Raw genomic sequence first — 23,488 nt, forward strand, 5'->3', positions numbered from 1 at the left:
AGAACCTGGGGTTCACCCTAGGGACAGCAGCTCAGTTACCCCCCAGGCATGTCTAAGCTCCTCAGCAAGGTATCCCCCACTTCAGATTCTGCTGGTCCAAATACATGCCTCTGACAGCTGCACCTTTTCTCTGCAGAAGAACTGAGCACACGCTTTTCCACCTCTGCACCACTTTACATGCGCCCTGGCACCTCTCCCTCACAGCCCGGTCGTAACGTTTTGGAGGAGGCTGACAGCTTCACCCGCTAACTAGCGCACACCTGCGAAGCTCCAAAATCCCACATAAGCCCGGTGCTTGAAACAGACCTTCCCCTTCACCCCCCTCACCAGGCAGAGACTGAAAAGACAACGACTAGGCAGCAGCAGCAGCCGCCTTCCCACCCAATTTAGGATAAACCAGGGCTCCCCCCACCCCGGAGGACTCTCGCAGGGCTCCTCCCAGCCCGCGTCCGGCTCGGGGGAGCCGGGGAGGAGGCGGCACAAGCGCGGGGCAGCCCCCGCACGGCACCGCTGCCGCTGCCCGCACATCGCGCCGGAGCGGCAGGTCCGCGCATCTCCGGGCATCTCCCGGGAGAGCCGCGGGCAGCGCGGGCGGAGCAGCGCCGGGCATCATCCCGGGCATCATCCCGGTGCCCGCCCCTGCCCCGCCCCGGCGGCTCCCGCAAGTGGCGGGGCTGCTCCGCCGGGCAGGGCAGGGCAGGGCAGCGCTCGGGGAGGCGCCCGGGTTTGCCCACCCGGCTGCCGCCTCCCCGCCCCCTTCGCCGTGTTTTTCTTGTCTTATTTTGGGCGGCTGCGGAGGGAAACGCTTCGCTCTCCGCGCCGGAGCCGGCGCCCGCCGCGGTGTGGATGCGTATGGAGGAGTCCTCGTGAAAGCAGCTCCCGACGTTTCCCCCCCACCCACAAAAAAACCCACCAAAAAAAACCCCCAAACCCAAACAAACCACCCACTTGGACAATTAAAACGGTAAATCTGGCTAACTTTTCATTATCTTGCTTGCTGTGTGCTTATACATGTAGATATTTATGGCTTATCTGGCTTCATTTCGTCATCCTTTGGTTTTCGTTAATTAGCTTTATCTTGTGCTGCCGGAGAACTTGAAATACGGTTTGGAGCAGAGGAGGACTCTGTTTCTGCTTTTGCCTAAAGTTGGACTGAGGAATGAAAACCTTCCTAGTTCATACCAGCCTTGCAAACAATGTTCGTTTGTTTTATCAACCTGAACGTAGATGAGATTTCCTGTGGCAGCATTCCCTTGAGTTTGCTTTTCCTTAGTTTAATTTTTGCCGATGCTGTCTAATACAGCAAAGATGTGTGTATGCTACACACATGCAATCCCATACACCGATTGATTTTGTATGCTGGCATTCCCATCTGAAATTCCAAGCAGGCTTTGAATCTCTTTATGGTGTTAACAAGTGAACTGTCTTCTGTTTTCATCCTAATTCAACTTGAGGATTCTGCAAAAGAAAGTCACCCAAACCAAATCGAGTGGTATTTCTTAGCTCTGTAAATATTTAGTTTCTTTTTCAGTGATGGAAGCATGCTGTGATTTGTGCAGTTCACTCAATTTGTACAGGTTCATAATCCAGAGAGCTTTTGTTTGCAAGGTTATTAATTTTATACAGTTACTGTACTAGTTGGATGCTTTATGAGACTGGGCAACTCCAGGCTTTCTGCACATTATGAAAACCAACTTTAGGAGATCATATGTCTTTGCTTTGTTAGATATTATAATTTCACAGAGATTTCTGTTCTCTACTGTTCTTCTTGTCGGAGTATTGATACAGCAGATATTTATCTAAGAAAAATATCTCACTGAGATGTCAGTATGCATGGAGAAAAGACTGTCTTATTCTCATAAAACAAGAAAAAATGAGAGTATGCATGGTTGGTAAAAATTACTGACCAGAACTTTGCTGTAAAATACGAGCTAAACTGCCAAATCTGACTCAGGAAAAACTCAGGTCAGTGTGGACTTTGTTGCTCTTCACTGATTTTTTTGACTTCTCGGGAAAGAAATCATGTATTGAGCTACCTACCCACACATGCATGTGCATATGAACCTGCACAGGCACACAAGCCAGCCTGATATTTTTCAAGCACAGGACTTGTGACTTGAGTTTTTGAGCCACGGGGGACTACGAAGAACGCAGGGGAAAGGAAAAAAAAGGAGGAGAGATTTGCAACATTGACTGTTGGGCACATAATTTAGGGACTTGGAAACTGGTCTCAGGAGTCAAAGCAGAGTGACAGAACCCCACGTGCTTTTCAAGGCGCCTGGCATGTGCCTCTGCTCTGAACTGCTGCTTGCTGTGATTACATCTCTGAATTAATCTTTGAAAAACTTATGTTCGTCCATTCTCTGTCTTGTTAGTGTTGAAAACGGTATAAAAAGCATGTATTTGTTTGTTATTTTCAGTCTCTTAACTACTAAGATCTGTTGACCTGGAAGACAAGTATTTTGCTTAGGAGCTAAAAAAAAAAAATACGATCTTTGCTCGTGATCATAAAAACTGCTGTGTGCTGACACTGCACACTTCACTTTTTGCAGTGTTGCATGAAACAGGAATATAGAAGTAGGGGGGTTGTTTTCCTTGCATGTGGGACATGAAGGGTTAAGTGACTGGTCAGCAGCACTGCTTCAAAGCATTAGTCACTCCAAGGAATATTACTTTGTGAACAATTGCATCAAGTTGGTTTTAGGTACTATAAGTAGGCTGCTCTTGGTACCTCTGCCTCTTCAGAATTGCCATTCCCACCTTCTCTCTTCGGTGTGATTTCTGCCAAGTCCAGAATTCCACCAAGCCTGTCATAATCTGAAAGTTTCTTCTTTCTGCTTGTGGAGACTGAAGTACTTGGAGTGTCCAGGTAAATTAGCTCCAAGCCACTGTGAAATGTTAATGCAATAAATAAAACAGACTTTGAGGTAAGTCAGAAATCCTGCTCTCTTAAGAAGGTATTAATCAAGCCTCTGATGGTGGGGGGGGAGTATTTTTCCCAGAAGTTTTGTACTCTACAGCTCTTACAGCCTTCAGTGAAACCTGCAAATAAGCAAGTTTCCTTACATATTTCCTCCTTCTTTCTTCCTTCCCCTTTGTGAGCTCCAAATTACCTGGCTTTTCATCCAGGCAGCAAATAAAAGGGCTATCAGAATACACTCAGGCAGGAGTCACTCACTGCTTGTAGTATCTGACTTTTCAGTACCAAGAGCCCTTTTGAGCTGGGGTTACAGTCAAAAAGGGGCTCATGCTGAACAGGACATCTCTCAGGGGTTCGTGGCATTTTGTGCTAATTCCACACCTGAGGATGACATACCACTGTTTTAGTGTTTGAGACAGCATAAGTGATTGAAATTCAGATATCTTTAATAACTTACTAATGCACGGCTGTTAGAGGTGACAACTGAATTTATTGGATCTGAAAGGGTAACACCTTTTTGCATGATTTCGTTTAAAGTATTAATTGGAAAAAGCCTTATATACTGCCAGATTCAGTAGCTTGCCCTGGTAACAGCCCCTCACCCAGAAACACGGGGGAAAAAAAGGCATAGCTTCAAAACTGCAAGAAAAAATGATTTGTAAGACAGCTTTAGTAGTTGAAATCAGTTTTTATACCTTTGTCTTTTAAATGACTAATCTCTATCTGTGGGTGTCCATTTAACCTGTGATATAACTTTAGAAACTGCTGGAGGCAATTTGTACTTTAGGATCTCAAGTGATTAACGTGAGGTGCACAATCTAATGCATTTCAGTATTTGATGGGTTGTGTCTCTTGGCTTTGGATGCCTTTTGGTTTTTTTTAATGTTACATTTTCATCTACAAGGTAATTTATGAGCACAAACAAAGGTTGCTGACTCTCTCATTCAAGCTTCAACTGTTATGGCATTTTTATACAAATGCTCATTTACTTTGTCATACCATTTAGAAAAAGGATCAGTGTGATCTATTATTCTGCAACTATTGTGTGAAAAAGTGATTCTATCAAACCATGTCCCCTGGTTATACTTTTTTATAAACTAATTATATATGTCAGTTATAATGTTGCTCTCTGCTACTATGCTATATTTCCAAATGTAATAGAGTTGGAGAATATTCAATCCAAGGACTAAACAAAGTATTTTTTCAGTTGGCATTTGATGTCTACGGTGGGAAAGTTGCCCCTGGCAGAGAAACAAGTCCTTCAGTGCATATACTTCACATTTTAATTAAAACCAGGGCACATTTCAGAAAATGCTGGGAATGTATATTATATATATTGAATTTCAAGTGTTATTTTCTTGATGGTTCATCTTACAAATTAGTAATGGAGAAAAGAGAATGGAATTTATGGTCATTTCCTCCACTCTCTCTTTATGTCATCAGTTCTCCTGCAGTTCGTGGAGGAAGAAAAGCACATGGGAGCACAGTAAAATATGCAGACCTAGGCATCCTTAGAAGTGATTAAACACTTCTGAGTTTCCCTTGCCTACACTAGGAGTGTATCACATGGTAATTTGGGAGGCTTACTTGGAAGTAGAAGAGCTATGAAGCTGGGTTTTACTCTTACAGCTGTGCATCCGTGTGTGGGGGTTTGCAGGTTTTCTGCAGGGGAGAGGTAGAAAGCACAAAACTAAAGGCAGGATCTCTGGTTTTAAATAGTCCACCACGAAGCATCAGCTGCTCAGCACCACAAAAAGCCCAACCTAAGGACTCCCACGTCACTGGTTTCTTCAAAAAATGAGAGGATTCGAAAAAGTCCATCAGCATATGAGCAAGTAGCCTCGCTGACTATGTTTAAGCATTTTGTCTTCTTGTCAAAATGCAAGCTGAGTTTTGAAAGTTTTGAGTGGCAAGCACCCCCAAATTTAAGATAAGGCTTATCAAAGTGATAAAATGGCTGCCTAAATCAGTTTTTTTCCTTATTTTTCCTAGAATTTTGTGCCTAATTAGTTGTATTTTGTAAGAAACCATTACTGCGCTACATTAAATGAAGGAGTAACTTTTTTAGGCTTTGACTGAACTTGATTTTTGTTGATGGTGGAAAACAGAACGGTTTGATGGCAAGAACATCCAAAAAGAGTCATCCATTGAGCTGGCTCATGTGCAAACACAACCTTTATGCCTTAAGTGCTAAACTTTTAAAGAGTCATTCTCCACCATGGGGAATATTGGATTTAATGGTGACAATCCTGCTAATAAGTTGCCTGCAATGTGCACAGAGAGGCTAAGGTGATCTTGCTATCTACTTGTATATACAGATATTAATTTCATGGAAGCCAATATAAACCCCATGTGAATGAACAAAATATTGCAATGAACCATGAAGGAACATTGGGAATATGACTTGGTGGAGAAAGAGGAGAGAAAAGCAGAAACAAAAACCAATAATCACAAAAATGTCTGATCCAGTATGTATATTTTTGACAGACTAGGTGAGAAGGGCTGGAACTGGCTACCTCACCCACAAGAGCCACTGCTTATGCAGTAATGAGAGGTGATTATAATTTGATGGAATTCTTCCAAAGGGTACTTTGTACCTATTGAAGCATGGTTGTATTTGGCAGCTTCTCCTGATTTGAGGAGAACTTCTGAACTCTGCTGCCATAAGTCACAATCAAAAATGTGACAATTTTAGAAACTTTTGACCTTCAAAATAGAATTTGAGAGCTTTGAATTACTGTACCTGTTAACTGCATAGTCCTGTCTGCAATAACAATTATGGTCAAAAAGACAACAGTCAGATTCCTCTTGCCCCTTTTTCACAGTAGTGGAAGTAAAAGTTCACTTTAATCAAGTTTCATTCCTTGTTCCCACTTTCTTCCTAAAGCTTTCTGTAGCTGATTTCTGCAGCAGCTGAACGAGCAGAACAGTTGGCTTGGATCTTTTCATGGACAGGAATGCCAAATGTTCTCTTCTTATTGCTTCCTACCTCTGACAGAGGACATGGTGTTCAGTGAATCACTCCTATGGTCAGCAGCAAAACATGACTTCAGCATCACCTTGCACCTTCTCTCCTTCCTCTTTCTCCCAGTCCCACTGTTCTCCTTGCCTCACAGCAGCTGCTTTTCAGGCAGTCGATCTTTCCTCATCCCCTGCTGTTTGAGTTTCCTGGGTTTTGACTTCCTGGATTGCTACTGGTTGCACTCACATGGAAACACTGACACTGCCCTGACTGGAAAACTTCCTGTGTGGGCAGCAATAATCATTGTGGCTGTTGTTTTTCCCTCAATCCAGAAGCCAGTGTGCATGACAGTTAATGTAGGGCTGCTGTAATATATGAAAAACAAGCATTTTCAAATTGTAATGCAGATGATTTCTTTGTGTTAAAACTACATTTGTTAGTCTCTAGATGCATACATGTGGGCCATAATTGGATCATTTGCTGAAGAAGAGTGATCCTTCCTCTGGGAGAAAAGAAACATTCCATTACCTAGCACTGTTGATTCGATAGCATTAAATCCATTCAGTTTACATATACTAAGGGTAAGATTGTCTCTAAATTCAATATGGGGGGAAAAAAAGTAGCTATCAATACTCATTTTCTTATCCTTAGCTTTGTGCCAGATTATAAAAGATCAGCCTGGCTTGGAGAAACCACTGCAGTAGGCAGGGATGGAGCCCACGGAGTACAAGTTTGTTATCTCACTGCGATGACTGTGGTTCACTGAGTCACTGATGAGAAGGGGGTGCTCTAAAACCAAAAGAGAAAACTGAAACAGAGAGGCCTATGATCAAAAGATGATCTTTGGGGGAGATATCAGGCCGTGGTTTATTGGTAACTCAACCACTAGAGGATGCTGGCAAATTTGGGCCACATCTGTGTTGCTTACAGAGGCAGCTCAGTCAGCTATTACAGCATCTTCCTCCAATTGGTGTTATAATAAATCCTGGTAAATACAGCACAAGCTTCTAGCATTGCCACAGACACAAAGCAATAAGTGTGTCTTGGGTGAAAATACTAGGAGGAGTACGTATCACTGTCTGGAAAACTTTAATCAGAAAATAGGTCTTAACAGCTCATTATAACAACTATTGTCAAGTTACAAAGCTTACACCACTTGTGACTGTTCAGGAGGCACTCCCAGGTATCATGTTTTAATTAATAGTTTGATACAAATTAGTGTTTAATTATTCATTAACAGCTGAGCTGAGGGAATAACCTGTACACTTTGCAAACGTGCAGGTGATAAAAAGTCGAGGAGGAATGCAAATGGGTGGAACAACTGGGTTGGAATTCAAAGTTGTTTTAAGAGGCGCAGATAAATAGAATGAGTATCAAGGGCACTCGGGCAGGAGCAACCAAGAGTGCAAATAGAACAGTGGAAATGACTGACCAGGCAGAGATGCACTTCCCAGGGTACATCAGCCATCTCACAGAGCTGATCCATGTCCAGATGATGTAACCTTTGGATCCTTCTTGAAAAACTGCTCCACAGCCATCCACATCCTGAACCTGTGTGTGTGGGGAACAGAGAGAGCTACAGAGAGAGCCTCCTGCAAGGGGGGACGTGATGGGAGCCAAGGTGACCCCAGTGCAGGCACTGTCTCATTGAGGGGACACAGCCCAGCATGGGCAGGCAGAGCCAAGGGCCAGTGATGGGACCCAGTGACAGCCCCAGCACAGTGAGGGGGATGAACCAAGGCCAGGGGCCACCCAAGGGAGCAGCCAGGAGCGAAAAAGCACACAGAAAAAAATTCAAAGGTACCAGAGAAAACAAGCAAATAATGCAATTATCTGCTCAAGAAAACAGAGAAGCCAAACTTTGAAAGTCTGATAGCATTTTGGTCTCTGTAAAAGATGCATTTGAGGCTGTTGATTTCTTTCCTGGGGAAATGACTTCCATCCTGTCCTCTCTAATGCTTGTATCTACATAAACAATCTCCTGCATTGGGCTTGCCCAGCATAATGGCATCATTACCGTCTCTTTTGCACAAAGATTTCTTACATGAGGGTCATAAATCAAGCTCATTCACGCTCTACCTTTTACTGAAGGCTTTTAATTTTTTTCTTCCAGCCAAGCCTCACTTTTCTCAAAGACTGTACTGCAGGTCTTATTATGAAATTACCTGAAGACTTGACAGTTGCCAGTGGCAAAAAGGGCCCCTGCTGTTTTGGAAAAGACAAAATATGTTTCTTTTCATCTAGACCAAAAGCCTTGTGTGATTACAGGGGGTTGGCTTTTTTTTTCTTTTTCAATTAATATTTTAGGATGTTTATATCTAGAACAAACAATCATTTTCTATTAATAATGAGCATCTCTGCCTACACTATCACTTTGATTTGCTGTTACCTCCCTGTCTCCTGATCATCCAAACTGTATCATTTTTAGTTTGTTTGGACCCTGTTATGGAGCAAACCCCTCAGAGTCCTCCAAGACTAAGGTCAGGTGTGGATTTAGAGATGACTTGTTGAGAAGACCATTTCAAATAAGCCAAGATCATATCCAGACTGGGATCTTTCTGTCCTGCATAGTGTTTTCCAGCACACTTTCAGCAGATCTTCTGCCCCTAAGGTCTCACAAACCTTCACGCCATGTCCAAGGACACGTGAGTTATCTCCCCTTTGGTATTAGACTATCAAACTACCATGCCACTGGCTCAGCCCTCATGTCAGTTTAGGTACTTTGAACCATAAAACCTCTAAAAAACAGTGGTGATATCTCTCAGACACATGGATCTGTGCTAAATGCCATGCAGTGTGGGCCCAGCTGTCCTTTCACGCCGCTCTAAATGGAATATTGTGGGCACCAGCCACACTTCAGCTAGGGAGCAGGGATCTCTCAGCAACAGAGGCTTCTTTTCTGTTTGTTTCAGATATTCTTGGTTCAGGATTTTTGTTTGCATTTCAGATTTTGACAATGGCCTAGCAAGTTTTCTTCTTGGGGAAAACAGGTAAGGCTCTCCTCAGCCCAAGGCAAGCCAGCTACCTCTAGACAGATGATAAAATGATGCAATTGCTGTTGCAAGATGAGCAGCTCCATTAGTTTTTGGCACAAAAGTCAGTGGTGGTGATTTGAACTGTCCGTAAAGACAAATTTGACCTAGAAAAAAACCCTATATTTGAGTACAGCTACTGAAGAAAGACAAGTAAAGAGGGTGCAAGCGTGGAACCTGCTCACAACTGTAGTGGCAACCAGCCCCTGTAAGTGTTGGGTAAAGAATGGGAGCCTCCCAAATGCTGACAGTTTTCCAGAAAATTACTTGCTCTTTGGTGAAGTCGTTGCAGGGTCTCCAGTGAGCGCCATTCTGAGCTCTGTGTGTGTGGTATTGTGACACAATCTGATATTCACACTGGAATTCTAAATCCACTGCAGTCACCCAAAAGCCAAGAGTGTCATCTCTGCACTTAGATATGTGATCTTTAATCAGCAGCAACAGCTCTGGGTGCATATCTTGCTTTTAAGATGACCTATTAAGCTGTCATCTGTAGCTGCTTGACCTGTAACAGATAATGCCATCAGGAGAAACAAGCACTAAGATGAAAAATAGCCCTACTTGCTTTCACTGACATTCATCTGACACTCCAAAAGGCTGCAGCTGGGCAGCACAACTGCACACAGATAATCACTATGATGGTATACCTTAATTACCTCTTTCTGGTGGGTTTGTGTTTCTTTTCTCAGTTCTCAGGCATTCTCTCAGTTCTCGGTTATTCTCAAGCCTGCTGCTCATTAGCCCTATCCTTGATCTTGCACTGAAATTACTTACTGGCTCTCCTGGTAGTTTGTTAAACAAATGGCACTCATTTCTTGTTGTATATAGCTACACATAAGAAATAGGCAAACCACATTTACTCAGTTCAGCCATTTCAAACTATTAAATCTCCCTAACAGGACAAAGAAAAGGGGGTTCATAGATGGACTGAAACGTCACCTGTTTTTTTAGTATTAAGAAGCTAAATTCAAAAAAGGTACCAGGAAAGGGTGAAAAATATTAATTAGCAAAACCTGGCATTAGTTTTACAGTGAGGCTCTTTGGGATTTTTTAGACATTATCCTTCAGAAGCAGCTGCTGTCTCAATGGCACACATCACTGGTTACATGAAAGATTTCTGTCTAAGGCATGACATTTAATTTCAGAAAAGCAGTCATTAATTTCTAGCTTCAAAAGTCTGTAAAGTGTGTCAATCATTAATGACAATTAACAAAAATTCTGAATGTAGCAATAATTTAATCTCCAAAAATAAAAGAGAGTAAATGTGTCTTGCACGTTTTCAGTGCTGTATAATACAGCATTCTGCCATGAACCTCTGAATATTTAAACACTGTTTCCTCCTTGGGTACTGGTGAGAAAAGGGAAATGCATAAGGCAAAGGCTAGGCTGTGAAACCAAAGAGGAGGGGAAGAAAGAAGAGTGGGAGGATCTGTCACTCAAAAGAGCAGCCCTCTAACGACAGTGACTCAGTAAGAGAATTTTGTTTAGGAGCAAAATGTGAAACACGTGTTGACACTGAAAAATGGAAAATAAAAAATGTTAACTGAGGGGCACTAAACCAAAGAGTAGAACTACAGAGTTTTCTCAACACATTTTGCCTTTGGCATCAAAATGTTTATGTTCTGAAGAGCTAATGTTAAAGGACAACTGTAACTGATGGGGGTGAGGAAACTTGTAGTGGTCCATACACACCCCCCCCAGAATTATGCCATTTAAAAAGCAGTAAAATTGTTTATGAACACACCCAGACAGTTTTGCCCAAACAAACTTTGACCAAACATTATTAAGCACAGAGACCTTTCTTTTTTTCTTTTTTTTTTTTAGCAGTTTTGATGCAGTAGAAGATAGTTGCGACGGGACGGCAGTATTTCTGTTTCCCTAATAGTTCAGTAATTGCAAAGCACAATCCAGACACAACTTCTTGCTCTCTGGGGGTTTCTCATCGTGCAGCAGCTTTAACCTCACAAAGGACCACACTCTCTGGCTCCCCTGCACGTTACAGGCTTGGAGCCACAGAGCAGCAGCAAGGACAGCTCCCTAACCAGCTTTTATGGCAATCCTGAAGATACAGATGGCCTGGCTCAAAGCACTTCTTTTCTCCATTTGAGAGGAAGGCCTGAAATGGGCTTTGATTGGTGCTGTGAGGGGACAGTAGGAAAAGAGCAGCACTTTGTGTTGCTCTGTGCACAGGTACCCCACACTTCGAACTGCTTCACTTTTCCCCAGCACAGGCAGAGCTGACCTCTGCTGGAATAAGAGTGTATAGAAAAAAAACCAAGGGATTTGATTTATATCCACATAAAGAGAGGATCATTCCTTTTCAGTACCCACTTGCAGAAAATCCCATTAAATTCTTCTTTCTCGGGACGTATTTGTGAAGACTAGTTGATGCAACACATGATAAATGGGGAAAACAATACACTAGAAGCACAGGGTCTGTTTTGCATCCATGTAAATCTCTTGTAAGAATATCTGTATCTGCTGTATTAGGACATATTCTGAGGCAGGGATGGATAAAGAGCAGGATGATTCCTGATTCTCTTTGGAAAATGCTTTCCACTGCAGACCTACAGAGATGCTTCTCTTCCTTTAAAGTCTCACGTGGTCACCACTACTGCAGTATCACCTGGATTTTACTGCATGTCCCCATACGGTCTGTAAGGTGGAAATGTGGCTATTCCATTCATTTTATTGACTCAGAGAGAGAGAGAGGCAGACCTCTGCCTATGGACAAAGCTGGGGATGATGTAACTGGGTCAGGGAGTTCGCCTCTCACTTTCCCAAGTAACACAGCAATGATGCTGACTGGCTGCTCAGATGTGTGTGGTGAGGATAAACTGGGGACTGTCTGCACAGTTACCAGGACCATTGCAACACACCTAATCAGCTTGAACAGTCAAAAGGAGCTCCGCCTCGTTTTTTAGAAATTGCTCATCTCTGATCCATCAAAAAAGTCATAAGAAAAAAGCTCTTTATGAAATACTAGAGAACCAGATTCGGCCAGAATTTTTTCTGTGGAAAAAACAGAATCAAAAAGGACTTTCAATGCAGAGAGATGACAAAGCAACTATTTTTCTGACCTGGATGCATTTGTCTGCTGAAATCAAAGACACATGTAAGGAAAAAAGCGAGGGAACACTACATATATCTTTACTTCTCTCATAAATCTGTGAGGTACCTTGGTGGAAGTGGCACAGGAATCTGGATTGAAATTCATTGCAGCAGCACAGAGCCTAAGTTAAAGGTAGGCTGACAGAGAGATGTGTCGAAAGTACATATAGGATGAAGCACCGTTCACCCAGGAAGGAGCACTGGAAACTTCAGGACTTCACTTAGAAATGTGATTCTGACCTTTTTACTGCCAATTCTTCTCATAAAAGCAGCACTTTTCCTAGGTGTGGCCAACTTCTTTGTTCCCTTAACTGTTATTGGGAGAACTGCTTATGCAATGACACAATTTATTGATGCCTTTTCTGCATATCTAATGTGCAGTACACCTGTGACTATGTTATTCTTCCTTTCTCATTTTTTTATTGATACAATATTGTGCAGACTTCTTTGGCAGTAACCTGACATAAAGCTTTGTTTGTTGAGCCCAAACACATTTACTTTCTGGAAACTCATTCATTTAATCTAGAGAAGCACAGATCATTTGAAGAATGATAAAATTACATGGTCAGCCTGAAAATTAAACCATTTGTATGAAGAGGTTTGCTCTTGTTCAGCTGTAGGTATGAGTCACTGACATAAGAAGTTAAAGCATTGCAGGGATATTAAGAATATAAAAATAAAGATTTTAATAAATTGGTGAAGTAATAAAAGAAGGCAGGAAATAAAAGGCTTGTTCATTCTGACTGAAACAGAAAGCTTCTTTCTGTGATAATGAGAACAGATCATACCCTTCATGTTTCCTGTTACAAATCTTTTGGATCAACACCTGTCGAGTGCTATTGCTGGATGTCCTGCCCTTTAAAGAGTTGTAGGAATCAAGGAGATTAAGGATCAAGAAGTATTGCTCTTGCTTTCCGTAAGAAAGACTTTGTCACCCTGTCTCTTTTCTCCAGAATCTTCTCTTCTTACTTTGCCATCTCAGGAAGAGCTGAGTTGCAGCAAGGAAATATCCTGGAGGGGTGGAGGGACCCTTTGGGCAGAACTGTTCTCCTTCTCAGACACAGCTACCTCCCAGCCAGTGAAGAGAAGGTAGTTTGGATCAAGGGTGGAGAGGGGAAAAGAAGGGGAGAAAAATACCTTTCTTCCTTTCTTTGCCATTGTCACCTACTTCTAAAACTTATCCTAAAAGTGAGAATCAGTTTTTCTGCCGTCTCAGTAGTGGAGGGAACTACAAGAATCTGTTCTCACCTCTGTTTCTGTGCCTTTGAGAGTGAACAGTGTCACTCTGAGCTTTCAGGCAAGAGCCTCATCTCCAGCATCTACAGGGGAGCAGCTCATACATTGCAATAAACTGGCTTGGAGTCAATTCAATTTAGATCAAAGAGATGATAATGAGGTAAAGGAGGGAGCTAAAGAGGCAATTCAAAAGATGTTTCTGCCTTCTGGAAGGTTATCCAACTAGCTACTCTTATCCCTTAAGTTTTTTTGCAATTTAGATTCCAAGTTACCTCTAAGTACCCCTTGCCCAGACAAAATGTTTTTGTGTGCAAATGCTTGTCTGTTTTTTACCCTGTTTTATCTATGTGACTGCAGGAGCCAGTGGGAGGTCAGGAAGAGTCCTCATCAGAAACTAAGGAAGCACATTAACAAATAAATTGAGAAGATAAAAAATATTCCTAGGGCAGTCTCTGCTCCTCAGATTGAGATTCTCTCTGATAAGAGGGAGGCTGTACCCCACCCCTGTGACATGGGGCTGTGTGCCCTGTGAAAAACAGCAAATCCTTATTTGAACAGAGTGGTCCTACTGTGAACTTGCCTCCTCCCAGGCACACACATGAGCCACTACCATCCCTTTATGCTTGTTGTCAGGAAGTTTTGAAGGCAGGAGTGCTTGTTTTGGAGAACAAGGTCTGGACCACACTGTCTGAGAAGCCTCTCCTCCTTGCACTGTGCTTGGTTTGAGGAAACCAAACTAATGGAGGTAGGAAAGCTGCTGCTACCCTCCAGCCTCACATAGGCTGGTTCTGGAGCTTCCTCCCTTGCCTGGTTCCTCTAACTGATGGGCACAGAGCCCATCTCACCCTGCAGAACGTGTTCCATGCCAGCATCTGCAAGTGAGTGCATCTTCCCTTAGCAAGGGGCAGTGGCTGGTCTGGACTCTGGGATAGTGCCTTCTTGTCTGGAGTGGGGAAACAGAAAAGTAATTTCTGAGGCAGAGGACTCATTAATGGATTGCAAAAGATCAAGTCTGAACTAGGCATTCCAGTAAAAGTTGTATTTAAAATGTAAATACACACGTTACACGTGAGCTTAAGGAGACTGCTAAATCAAAATGCAATAGGATAGACACAGATAATGAGAAAGAGATGGAATAATTACAAGTGAGAGACTGAAACATAACTCCTGTTATATCATCTACCTGTTTTTCCCTCATACCACCCCAGCACTCTCACTAGACTGTTCTGAATCAGACAACATACTGTCAGTTCAGCAGCAGCAGAGCTGGGGATAAGGCACCATGATTAAACCCTCACAGAGACTATAACAGAATAAATCGAATTATGTAAGTAGCTAATTTTCATAATTTGAAATTACTTATCTGTTATGCAGTCAGAATCACAATCTAGGCTATTAGCAGCTACTTTGGAGTATTTATGGACATAGTTTATGAATGCTGTAAGGGAAGACAGCAAGCCATTTTTGTGAGCGAGTTTATAATACATAGTCTGTTCTCTTGGTATGGAAACAGGCAATATATCTGCAAATGAGTTTTAAGCAGGACATGCAGTTCTGGAGGCCTCCACATAAGAGATGTGCCTCTGATTTTATCTACAGCCATCCATAAGTTTAAAGGACAAGAACTGCAAGGGGTGGTTCAGTCTTACAGCTCTCCCCTCCCACTGAGCTGACAGAAGGCTTTCACAGCTGGTTCTGCAGACCTTCACAGGACCTTTCCACCTCCCCTGCAAGCAGCAGTGTCAACTGAACATTGATTTTTTTCAGTGTGGCTTTTCATCACTGAAACGTTGACACTTCAATTATCAGGAGGCCCTGCACAGATTGGAATTAAAAGAAATTAAGAGGTCTTATATCATAGAGCTTAGTACAGCAACTCCCAACAAGTTATCTGAGCAGGGAAAAACTTCTGAAGCTTGCTTTCTGTAGTTTTTTTTTTTCTTAAAAAAGTTTTCAGTCCTTCTGTTCCCTCGTACAGATTCTCTAATGTCTAATAATAAGTTGAACACATGCTGTGGCCTTTCCACTAACAGGGGCTTGCCTTGTGTCTACTTGGCAGCACGTTTTCATCAAATGTGTCTTGATCTCTCTGCAGGTTGTTTGAAACTGGGCAATGAGTTCAACGGGAACTCATGGGGACTGGCAGACAACACCACCTTGTAGCTGTTTCTTCCCAAGAAAATTGGATTAAAATAGTAGTATCTGGCTATGTGGTAGGCTGGTTGAAACCACCCTTTTTGCCACTTAAAAGAAAAAAAAAAAGTGAGAAAATGTATTTTTAACTATGTATATTAGCAGAGTTATAACAATGTAGATTAACAGAGTTTCAGGCAGAGGGAAACTGCCCAAATTACTTTTTTTTCCTCATTAATGGTCTAGAAAAAAGACAGTTTTATGCCTTTGTGCAACTGTAAGAAATTACTCTTTTGAAGTGCCCCCTTTTATTAATTACTGGTGATTTGCTTTGTCAGGGATTTCCACAGTGTGGTGTCTCCTTTGAGATAATTGCAAAATCATTATCATGAGGTTGTTTTGAGCAACGTGACGGAAGCCTACCATAGCCTGGTTTCCTACTGGAATTTTTATCCTTCTTGATTATAGGCTGTGTTCCCATGACAATTCCTGTACTCGTGCATCCCAGAATTAGCTCCTCACACGTTCCAGCCTGATGGTACATTAAGCCCACTCAGTGCTCTGCAAATTCACATGTAGGCAATAGGCTCTGAATATGTGGGGAAAGGAAGGTCTCTAATTTGGATATTAAGGCTATGAAAGATGGGAGAAGGGATGGACAGAAGGAAGTGGAGGAAGTCAGATATGCTTAGAGTTACTCCTTTTTTTAATATTTTAATTTTTTTTAAATTGAAGTGCCTGTAGGCTATGTAAGTATATACTTTTGGTGAAGTGGAACGCTTGCTTGAAAATGCCATCACTTTATCTTCAGAGTCAGCTGGCAGAGAAAGCAGTCCTGTGTTTTCAGTTAACTTTCCTGCAGCTTTCCTTCGCTGCACCCTCAGTTTACCTGGCAGCTCACTGTTCCCCTGATGTACCTGTGTGTCACTCCCGCTTTAAATGCGTCGCTGGGTGTGTTCCAGCTGCAGAACTACATGCCTTTCTCAAGACCTCATCTGAGTCAAAACCTGAGGAATCCTAGCAGAGACCTACTCAAAGGAACAGCTCTGTGCTCAGCTCTAACTGCCAGAGTAGTTCAGACCTGGTAATAACATCCAGCAGTGCCAGTAGCTGAGAAGGGAGCAGCTGGATACCCCACCACTGCAAGCTAAGTCAAGGCCCCTTGACAGAAAAAGCTCCCAGTAGGTGCTGGTTTGGCTCCAGACCTTGCTGGTGGTTTGCCAGGAAGATCATCGCTGCATTCCCCGTGTTTTGTGGACAGCACTAGTGTTTCTCAGCCAAGGCACAATGAATTCCAGCCAGGACTCCAGACAGATCTTCATGGACATCCAGCACTGCTCACTGAACACTTTCAGCTACTACAGCTGCCTAGAGAGCTGAGAGCTGACTTTTTTCTGCTGGCAGTTACAGTTCACAGATTAAAGCCATCCTGAGGCTTTTATGGATGCTTTTGCCCCCAGCCTGTTCTCAAGAAGCTGTCCAGACTGGAGAAGTAAAGCTCTTCAACATGTTTCCATCTGAGAACAGCCTACCATCTCACCATCTGTCACAACAGCATTTGCTAACATTTTCTTCTCTCTCTTGGTGCTTCTTTTCAAAGTTTGCCCTCTGGCATTGTCCACGTGGCACAACAGTGTTAAGCAGTGAAATATACACCTTGGGACACTTGCATTTGTGGAATATCAAAAAACCTCCTTCCTCCCAGCTAACCACATTTTCTCACTCAGTATGATGGTACCACGAGGGTTAAAAAAACCCCAAGCTTATTATAATGCAAGTGTGGTTACCAAGATATCAGGTATAGGAGAAAAAGCAATTGAGATAGCAGTTTGTTTTACTGTTTGAAGGATGCTCTGAGCTTTCAGCTATCTTTACCTTTTTGAGATATAATTACCCAAAGTAAGATATTTAAAGATGCATATGGATTTTAAGATATTCAATTTGCATTAACCATGGTCTCACACTATTAGTGATTTCAGAAATTATAGTGCAAAAGTCTGGTTTTTGCTATGCAATTTGAGCAGACCTTCAGATGACCTAAAATCAGATTTCAAGGATAATAGGATAATACATTCAAAGGCAAGAGTGTCTCTCTGAGGGCTCACCTATAAAAGTAACGCTGACCTCTCATCCTCACAGGACCTCTGCAAGAAGCCTTCCAACAGAATATTTGCTGCCTAGTGCACCAGCTGCAAACCTCCTGATTTAATCTGTCCCACACCAGTAAGGGAAGTCCACAGAGATGCACAAGGTTACTGCTTATTTCTCCAACTCTCCTCAATTTCCCAACTGCCCTTCCACCAATTCCAAGCCATACAGACACTCTCCAAGTCCCTGTGCCAGTGCTGGTCTCCAAGCTGAGCCAGAGGTCAGCTCAGCCCAGGAAGAGACCATAGGAGGGGAATTCCAGGACTAAGGGAAACTGCATCACATTACTGTTGCTATGGAGATAAAAATTAGCACAATAACTATTGTGTTCTATTTCAAAGCTTCCCAGTCTTCAGTTTTAACTCCTTCCCCTACTGCACCACTGCTCCAGTTCTGTTCCACCAACATTCCAGCACACCTGACAGATTTCTAGGCCAGGAACTGGAAAAGGAATGGCAGAACATATAAGAACCTGAAGTCTGGCCAGGGACTAGAAAAGGAGGAGAATAAAGTGAGGGAAGGCCTTGTAGAAAGAGGAGAGGATAAAACAAATTTGAAGGGGGAAAAAAAAAAGAAAAGGGAAAAAAAGAGGGTTGTAATAGGCAGGGACATGGAAAAACAGCTTTCGAAGATGGCACAGAAATTGGAAAATATTTTGGTACCATATGGTTACCCTGTAGCCTTCCTGAATGAAGCTCTGCCTCTCAGAGGCTGATGCACAGGTTGTGCATCACTCAGCAGTGAATGCTGAGACCATCATCTTCCCTCCTGCATGCAAAAGTCTCTTGCTTTTCTTCAGCACCAAGAGGAAAAAGTGAAGCTTCTAGGAAGCAAATGGAACACCACACTTTCTTCTGAGAGGAAGAGCAAAAGTCAGAATTGATTTGACAGTTTTAAGTAGTTTTTCACAAGACACTGCTACACACAATTAGATGGTTGTGCCATTTCTGACAGGGTTTGTGTTTCAGGCCCTAAAGCTGCAGTGCTTATGTGCAATTTATTGTTGATCTGAGTTCAGTAGCCTTCCATGCTGTGAATGTAGTGTCCTCCCCTTCTGCAGAAGCACTGGACAACTTGTATGTGAAAATTAGGAAGACAAGGCACTTATGATCCACCAGGCTTCACACTTACACACAGGTGCAGCATCACCAGCTGTGTAAAGTGCCTCTGAACATCCCTTTCACCCAGGTAAAAAGCTGTCTCTTGCTGCCACAGCCACTGTACAGTGAACAAATCTTGCTCCACTACCTCTGGCCCTGCCACAAGCACAACTTCTATTCTTTCAATCTTCCAAAAACACATTCCTCTGCACTTGCCAGGAGAACTTCTATTTTGCCCAGCTAGAAAAAAACCATCACAAATCAGTCAATAAGCAGAGGATAGAATATGTTTCCCAGGAAAGCAGCAGAATGTCTGGCCCTGCCTAGCCACAGGGCTCCAGCCAGGGGGAAAGGGGGCTGCAAAAAGGGCCTAAAACATGGCTGGGGGCTATTCACTCTTATGCCATTGTTATATACCCTCATCCCGCATCACATCCATTCCTAAAAATGAATACTGATTATCTGAGCCCAGAAACTGAGCTGTTGGAAGTCCATTTGGTGCAGGCAGAGCTCACAAAAACTACCCCTTAGATTTTATCCTCCTTTGTCCAAAATGACATGGGCAGCTACCTGTTCCTGCCACCTGTCCATGTGATGGCACATGCAGACAGCAGCACCCCCATGGTGATGATGGGATCTCACTGCATCCTTCCCTGCTGGCTGCCAACAACTCAAAAATGGGCATAGTTTTCCAAAAGACATGTGAATGATACAGCAGACTTTTGAGTCTGTACTGCTCTCCAGTCTCAGCATTCCCAGAACTTCTTATATGACGACTTCTAACCTCTGTGAGGGAGAGGAAAGCCCACAACAAATGGCCACCAGACCCACAAGGAGAGAGAGAGCATCGTGAGACTAACCTTTGGTGGGGTGCTGTGGAGTCAAAGATACATTGTTGCACAGATTTAAAAGGGTAATTAGAAATGACCAATCTTGGCTATTGGTCGCTCTGCAAAAAATTTCAAATAAAACCACACATTCTCATAACTTGACCTTGTAGACAAGCCTTCAAAAGCAGGAAAATGAATGTGTTCCCCTCCAGATTTTAAAGAGGAGAGAAAAGCTTCACTCATTTACTGATCTATAAAACAGATTATGTGGAAGCTTGAGGAAGTCCGAAACCAGAATAAGGTTCAGTAGGATGCTCAGTCCAACTGTAATTCCACAGTTACCATCTCATTTCTATTTCACTTCCCTCCTCCAGCCTTGCAAAAGAAAACACCTTTAGACCATAAATACCTTTAGATTAAAATTCCTCTCTCTCTTATTTCTGAAGATTCATTTCCCTGCTGTCTGGTGAAGAACTACAATTTTTTTTTACAGCATCTCTCTTCTTATATATGCTTATTATTAAAAGATTATTTTGTCAACAAATAATCAGTTTAAACTTGAAACTCAGATGCACTATAGAATGATTAAAGTCTGAAAATATGGGAATCCTGGGGATGGGTGAGTATATATACTCACTATATATTTATATATATATATACTGTATAACTAGTATATATACTAGTTACCCCTTTCCCTGAAAATCTCATTTCTTTTTAAGAAATATAATGCATAAAATTATGACAAATAACTATCATCTCCTAATTGAGAAAATATCAGGAAAGGGAGAAGCAGTGGGGTTTGGATTTTGCTCAAGTGCCAAAAGCATGGTATATGAAAATGTCACTGTGGAGTTCCAAAACCACACTCAAGAGACTCGCTCAGCAGCTGCTTACTTAGGGAAGATACTTATCTGTTTAAATCTCTAGTGGTGCTGAAACTTCAAGTGCAATTTGAAATCATCTGTCTTTCTACATTTTCCTGTTAAGCTTTTGGAAGATGGGGTGATGAAACCCTTTACTTTGTGAACCTTAAAGTCAGATGAGATTACCAAGAGATCTTTTTTAGCTGCTCTACCATAACCTCTCTTGATTTCTGAGAAGCTTTGCCTTTAGGATGATTTACATACCTTTATCACTGGGTTTTTATGTACCACACATAGAATGCAATTTTTTAATAACATGAGAACAGGCTCATGTTTCTATTCAGGGGTCACTTCATAGATAAAGCACTTGTATGAATGCCTAAATTAATTCTCAGTCACACTGGAATAACCCAAATGCCCAAACTACAAAGGCAGTTTTGGAAAATGCTGTGTTAGGCTGGGGCCATACCATCTTAATCTAGATATTCACATCCAGATGTCACTGAGAGAGGATTGGTTTTGGAAGGATGATTGATTTCATTTTCCCTGTAACAACATGAACAGTGCTAATCACTCTGTCTAATTTTGTTCAGTGTTGGTATTAGTTAGTGTCATGTAGCAAATAAAACTTAGCCCAACATCTCGAGATTCTGGACATCATCCATGTAAACAAATCCTTCTTACACAAGGTTTATTTTATGCCTTTTTTAAGCCTTAACACAATATGGTTAATGTTCAGGTAGAGGGAACACTCCCATCTTTAGTGGGGGCCAGCATGGAGTAGTTGCTGTGTCGTGGAATGGCTCAAACTGGGCCCAGTGAGGGTCTGGTACATGCAAAGCCACACCTGGGTCTTTGACACTGAATGATACCTGAATGACAAGCAGTAGAGCTCCTCAGGGTACTCCATCCCACCTATAGCAATTTATCCTAAAGGAAACATGCTACTTCCTGTGCCTCTGGTACAAATGACACCTGATGGAGAGTGAAAAGGTCTAAGGTGATGAGAAAAAAAAAAAAAACAAAAAAGCAAAAAAACCCAGAAATCAAGGCTGAGCGATATTAGTTTGAATCTTGAACAGGCAGACTGGTGCCACACTGTCCAGCAGAGAGCTGCTGGACAGATGCTTTCTCTCTTCCTGAGGAGAAAGGCATAAAAGTATGGCTGGGGTCTCTTCTCTGTGGTGTAAAAACCATAAATGTTGCACCAAATGCTGTGCTTTGATTGCAGTGTTTTTCGAGCCCATTTTCACTTTCCCTTAGGTTTGCCTTTTCAGCTTTGATCACAATGCTGTACAGCTAAAGGCACCTGAGAAACAGATTGCTAGGCAACAGATGCTGCTAAGGACAGCTTCCCCTCCCCTCACATCGAGGTGGCAAGAGACTTTTCAGTGCTCAAAGTTGCCTGTTACAAAATATTCAAGGCAAAATCAGCTTAGTTTTATGAAGGTGGTCAGTTGAAGCAAGAAATTGCTTTGAAAGCAGGAGCTGAAAACAGTTATAGGAAAAAAAGAGGCACTTCCAGCAAATGAAAGAGAAACATGATGGGAGACAACAAAAGGCAACATTAAATAAGGAGTTATTAGATGTGTGGGAGTAGGTAGGTAGAGAATATGAGGAATGAAATTAGCAAAACACAGGTACAAAGCAGATTTGAAAACTTGTGCCATAGCATAAATGTATATAAGCTTACTTTATTGTCATTATTATAAAAGTTTATTTATTGCTAAAATTCTGGTTAGTGTTCATTTTACACCACCACATCAAAAATTATGTCTACCATGAGGAAACTGATACTGCTGTTGTGTTTTTCTTCTGAATTACCAGAGTACTTCACACCCCTTTTTGCTCAGTCCATAAATGTCATCCATGGAGTTTCATTTGATCACCATTTAGAAGCAAATGCAGAAGCTACATAAAGCTACGTAAATCTTTATAGAACACAAATTGGTCTTTCACCCAGAATATAACTTGAAAGCCACATATAAGAGCAAAATAGTACAAACTGAGCAACAATCAGTAAGCAAAAGGAAGGTTGCATCTGTCTAATAAGAGTTTTCCTTTAGGACAGCAAAAACAGGATGCTAAAATAACCTGACCTGGAAGCTGTGAAACACAGTGCAGTACCACTGTTATATTTAGGAAATGTGTTTTCATCATTTGAATCCTTAACTGCCATCTTAAATGTGTAAATAGACTTGCCCAGAAGGATGAACAGTGGCAACAAAAACAGATGCTGGGGTATGCAAAACCAGCAAGAAAGTACTGAGCAGCAAAAGCAAGCTGAGTGTTGGAAGTCAAGAAATGCAGACATACAGTGAAAAATCAGACTTTGCAAAGGATATTAAAGCAAATGGAGGAAATTGAGTTACTCATGCAGGAAGAATGGGACAGAGATTAAATATAATCTAGGTACAGCCCCAAAACTAAGTAAATTCTCTGTACCTTGTTTCAATCAGAGGAGATGATGTTGAACATGGAACAAAAGGCAGAATGGCTAAAGGGAATCAGGTTAGGGAAGTTGCTAAGGAGCTTATTTGGTCTTTTGAGACCAAATAATCGCCACAGCAGAATTCTGAAAGGACAGGATTCAAAATAGCAGGTAGAGCAACTAGTCTTTTCAATAATTCTGCTGGGTCAATCCATTCTTAAATGACCATACAATTGCAAAGAGCTTGCTGAAAGACTGACCTTGCCAAAGTAACAGCTGAGATGAGGATAAGGGTTCTATCTACAAACATATAATCGAAGCAAAAGCCAGAAAGGGGAAAATAATATTGTAGCTAAAGGTTAAGGCTGACATGAGAGCAAACACATCATGAAGTTAGAAAAACATATCTAAACCTCAATGCAGTGAGGCTGGGGAACAATCTTCGGAGGGTAACTGGCACAGAAATATTTAGAAATGGAGATTGATTGGTTTGGAAAAGTGATTTAATGATAAATTTGTCTGAGGCAGGTAGAAGAGAGACCATTTCTAGTCCTTTTTTAGTTTCTTTACAATCAATCAAGTTTCTGAGATTCCTTCATGGTTTCCTAGACATTTGACTAGATAATATTCCAGCATTCAGTAATAATACTTTGACTTGTTACTGCTTGGGTTAGCTTATCTATCATCCTCCTTGCTTACCTCTCACTCCAGCAACAAAGAGG

The 23,488-nt window shown here is 42.0% G+C and overlaps 1 protein-coding gene across 1 annotated transcript in view; it reads left to right on the forward strand.

Moving 5' to 3' along the window:
* Positions 1-411: 411 nt before the first annotated feature.
* HTR1F (5-hydroxytryptamine receptor 1F) overlaps positions 412-23,488 on the forward strand; it is a 108,274-nt gene continuing 85,197 nt past the window's right edge. The window contains exon 1 of the mRNA XM_064643180.1: positions 412-964. The gene's annotated coding sequence lies outside the window, so the exon portion shown is untranslated. The remainder of the gene's footprint in view (positions 965-23,488) is intronic.

Source organism: Pseudopipra pipra, chromosome 2 (genome assembly GCF_036250125.1).
Source record: "Pseudopipra pipra isolate bDixPip1 chromosome 2, bDixPip1.hap1, whole genome shotgun sequence".
Taxonomy (NCBI): domain Eukaryota; kingdom Metazoa; phylum Chordata; class Aves; order Passeriformes; family Pipridae; genus Pseudopipra; species Pseudopipra pipra.